Source organism: Colobus angolensis, unplaced genomic scaffold, assembly GCF_000951035.1.
Source record: "Colobus angolensis palliatus isolate OR3802 unplaced genomic scaffold, Cang.pa_1.0 Scaffold38, whole genome shotgun sequence".
NCBI lineage: Eukaryota > Metazoa > Chordata > Mammalia > Primates > Cercopithecidae > Colobus > Colobus angolensis.
Genome location: NW_012117154.1, coordinates 8,640,394 through 8,645,019, shown reverse-complemented (window position 1 = coordinate 8,645,019; position 4,626 = coordinate 8,640,394). Strand labels below are relative to the sequence as shown.

At 60.5% G+C, this 4,626-nt stretch overlaps 1 pseudogene; it reads left to right on the top strand.

Moving 5' to 3' along the window:
* Nucleotides 1-1,805, top strand: part of LOC105520436 — an 11,210-nt pseudogene extending 9,405 nt beyond the window's left edge.
* Nucleotides 1,806-4,626: the final 2,821 nt, after the last annotated feature.

The window sequence follows — 4,626 nt, the reverse complement described above, 5'->3', positions numbered from 1 at the left end:
CAGAAGCTCTTTAGTTTAATTAGATCCCATTTGTCAATTTTGGCTTTTGCTGCCGTTGCTTTTGGTGTTTTAGACATGAAGTCCTACACATGGGCATTTTTATCTCCTGTCTTCAGGAAGAAAAGGAGAGATTCAGTGATGCTCTTGCCGATGCCGTCTTTCAAGTGCCTTAAGTAGAAGTGATTCTCACGTCAAAGTCACAGAGTCAGCCACCCTTCAATCACAATGGAAACGTCCTAAAAGCTGTTTACAGTGAACAGTTTCCCTTCCTCCCCTGACCCCAGACCCTAGTTCCCTGCCCACTTGAAACCATGATTACAGGTTTTCTGTCGCCATTCTAGAGACTTTTATACAAAGAGAGTTTTATCTATGAGAAAATATTTTTCAGTGATCCTGTTCTTCACACCAATTAAACCGACTTCCCTGATCCACACCTGGCTTCTCTCACATCATAAAGATCTTACTGTTTGCCCCTTACTCCCCCGGCACTCCATAGCGGCTGCAGAGGACACTGGATATGGCCGTGGCTCCGTCAGTTCCCATGTGGCTTGTTCCCTGTCTCCTGCTGTAACTGACATGCTGGCATGCGCATTGCCTAATACATACAAACAGAAGCTTTCCAAAGAGAGAAGTCTCAGGAAATTCATGGTGAAATGTTTGGCAGTTGGTGTATATAAAAAGCTCAGGCCTGCTGCTCCCTTCCTGTTGTACCCAGGAGTGGCCAGAAGGCTCCTCTCCAGGCCTCATGGGGGGAAGCACTGGTCTCATGAGAGACCTGGGTCCTGCCATCAGGACCAAACCGGCGCGTGCGAGGACCCTGCGGGCCAAGAGACCACAGCGATTACAAACCCCAGCCCCAGCCTTGCAGCTGACCTTGCAGGTGACACCCTGCCCGGCTGTCCCAGTGCAGCTGAACATCAGGGGCCTCTGCTGGACAGAAGCTCCAAGTCCACACTCTGACCCCAGGGGCTGGGGCTGGTAGGTGACACATTGCACTCTCATTCTGGATTTTGCTGCCTCTTTCTGATCAACAGGCGAAGCCTCAGCATGCAGGCAGGGGGCTAGGAGAGGCCCCTGCAGACATGCTGGGCCTCGTGGTGCCTCACGGCTGTCCAGAACCAAACCACACGGTGCTGCTTTGCCCCAGCCATGGCCAGTGGTGAAAGGGACAGAGGGAATCACTGACGCCTGCAAGGATGCTCGGACCCCTCAGGAAGGCCGTCTAGGTGCCCACCTTCAGGGAGACCCACAGATGCCCCATGCTGGAGGGGCACAGTATGAGTGGCTGGATCCTTGCAGAGCCAGTGCTGGCCTTGGACCCTGCAGATGCCGGGGGTGCCCCAGGGAGGGTCTCCATGGACTCCGAGCCTGTCTCTGTCCTGGACTGTCTCTTGCCTCTGCCCTGGACTGTCTCCTGCTCTCTCCTCTCTGCCCCTGGAGTGGTGTGTGCTGGCTCTAGGTCAGTAGGAGGCGTCATTCAGAAATGGCTTTCCGCTTGCCGCCCCGACCACATCTCTGTTTCAGGACCACTTCTACGAGAGGGGATGCTGCCGTGGCTGCATCAGTTTCAGCCCTTTCCCTGCCCCGAGACGTCCCAGAGAGCGGCTGGGTGCTCATGGTTCCCGTTAGACCATCAGAGGAAGATCAAAGATCAGCCCTCCCCCATGGGCCCCTGCCTGCCAGGTGGGCTCCCTGCCTGTCTCCCGGCCCCCAAGAGCTCCACAGACTCTGCCGATGGCTGCTTTAAAGGAGGGAGGGGGTTTTCTGATTCTCTGGATATCCCTGGGACTGGGGCTGTGGGCTGAGCCATGGGAGAGCCAGCCCAGTTCCCTGGGGGTTGGGGGCTGTGCCCCTCCATCCCTTAGTGAAAATACAGCAAGTCCCAACTCAGAGTCAAGGGTCAATAGTCAGAAAACCTTGGTGCAGCCTGGGACAGGCGTAGAGGTCTCAGCAGAGCTGCCCAAGAGCAAGACCTAGAATCTAGCAGGGAACTATGTAGTCACCCCCGAGAGGCCGGGCTCTCTTCCTGAGCTCTGGGCCTAGGGTGGGGATGGTTGTGGGTTCTGCACACTCTGTTCCCCTACGTGATGGGTCTGTCCCACTTGGCTCCTCCTACTCGCTTCCCTCCTGTGGAGAAGCCTGTCCAGGTATCACTGCCTCCAGGAAGCTGTCTCTGATTTCTCCAGTTGAACAGTGAGACTTGCCACACCTCACATGCTCGCTCTTGTCACTGGAATTATAACCACAGATTTTCCTGTATCCTGGAGGACAAGGATGAGGGCTTTCCACTTGAGCCTCCCTGGTGGAGCCCAGCTCCTGACATACCTGGTGAAAGTTCTCAAAAAGAAGAACGTGGAGGAGGAATGTAGATAACAACCCTGGCTGCCTGCATATTCTCAGCTAGGAAGATGTAGTGGTGAATGGCCTGCCTGTGTCACATCTCTGACTCAAGTCTAGGCCCTGGGTTCCGGCCCCAGCCTGAGTACTAAGTCCAGAGCCACCCAGCGCTAGACCACATCTGCCTCACCTGGGACCCTGCGTGGGGTACAGTCTCGGGCCCCACCCACACCTGCTGAGTGAGAGACCCCATGGCAGGACTCAGCCACCTGGGGTTTCACAAGCCTCCAGTGGGTTCCTAGGCATGAGGACCACCGGTGAGAGGCTGAACTGGCAGGAGCCTGTCTCTAGCCCCTCCTCGCCGCAGCCTGGCCCTGCCTCAGAGGCAGCACCCAGGACGTGGCCGTGACCCGTGGACTCCACTCAATCCCTCTTCTCCAGGAGCCATGCAAAGTGTCAGCCAGCCAGGCCTCCAGAAGGCAGTCGTCACCTGTGAGGCATTGCGGTGTCAGTCGTGCAACTGCCAAGTGCCAGCACATGGCCCATGTCCAGTGCTCAGTAGCAGGGAGCCATGACCTGGCAAAGATTCCAGGCTCAAAGGCGCACCTCGGGGCCCTGGCGTCCGGGTGGCTCAACTTTGCGGGCACGTCTGCCTCCTTCCAGATCTCCCATGCTCACCTCTGCGACAGGGAGGGAAGGCTCTGCCCCAGCCTTCCTTCCCTCAGCTCCGCCAGTGCAGGCTGGGCATCCTGGGCTTTAGAGCTGGCTTCTGCCCACACTTTCCTCTTGAAAGAAGAACAAGGCTGAGGCTGCCAAACGCATCTCAGATGCATTTTTAAAAATGCTGGCCCCCTCTCTCTGTCCCATCATCCGCCTCAGGGACCTCCTCTCTCCGTGGTTCTCTCGCCACACTCTGTCACTGCCACATTTTCACCTGGGCCTGGCCTTTGTCTCCACCTGAAACTCCTGAAAATCTTAAAATGGATTTCTAGGTCCCTGGGGACTAGGGCAGCACATTTCCCCTTCAGAATAAAGGGCGCCCACGGTCCGCCAGTACCTGCCCAAGACACGCTCCTAGCTCCCCTTCCTATCCCTGCAGCCCAAGGGTCCCTTTAGCCACCCCCAAGTCCCCACCTGGGCTCCTGCCCCGCCCCTGGCTATCAGCGCCTTCTCCACCCGGGCGCCTCTGCTCACAGAGCCCCCCTCGCTTCCCCTGGGATGGGGGGCCAGGCCATGACCCTGAAAGGCTGGCCGTGGTCTTGACCTCCCCTGAGCGCCCTCCCCTCCCTCTCCGTCCTCCTCCGGCCCCGGCCCCGTCCTCTGCTGCTGGCCTGTGGGTCGCGCCCCGCAGACTGAGCTGTGCGTGGGGGTCCTGGCGGCCTGGGCCCTCCCGCACCGAACCCAGGCGGTCGGAGCCCAGCGGGGATGCGCGAGGTCCTTCTCGGGGCTCCTCAGACCCTTTCTCGAGTCGCCTGAGGGCGCTGCTTCCCCGCGGCCGCCCCTGGTTTCTGCGGAGCCGGGGCCTCAGACTCCACGCCCGGGAGACCCAGTGAGACCCCGGGGAGGCGCGGGCTCTGTTCCCGGGTACCAAACGCACCGGCTGCCCCTTAGGAGGGACGGCGACCTCCACCCACGGCGCCGGCGCCCGCAGGGCCGCTCCTCCCGCTCCCGCAGCCTGGACGCCTTCCGAGGCCGCCCAGCCGGGTCCCACGCGCGGCCCCATCCACAGGCCAGGACTGCCTTCCCGGAGCTCGCGGCCCCAGCCTGGAGGACCCGGCCCCAGACGCCCTCCCAGCCCTCCCCAGCCCACTCTCGCCCCGCAGCCCCCGACGGGTCTGAGTGCGGGTCTCTGGCCCCGGCCTTTCCCGGGAAAGGAAAGCTCCCTTCGCGCAGCCCGGGGAGCGGCCAGGCTCGGAGCGTGGAAACCCTGCCCCCCGCGGGCCGCAGGTTTTGGGCCAGCTCTGGCCTTCCTGAGCCTCAGTTTCCCCGTCTCTACAATGGGGACGCCGTGGGGTTTTTCTGAGGACCCACAGGAAAAGCTCCAGGAAGCGCCTACTCAGAGCACTTGCTCAGTGGTGGCCCCGGAGCTGGCAAGGAGCAAATGCAACGGAATACGGCCGGGGTCGGGGTGCCAGGGTGGGGGAAGGATCATGGTAGTGTCCGCGGCGGGGGAGGCTCCGAGCACCAGCCGAGCAGCTCCGGGCAGCGGGGGAGGGGAGGCGGCTTCCTCCTTCTTGGAGACTCACCCTCGTGCCCAGGGGGCACCTCAGGGAAGGAGGCGCCACGCTC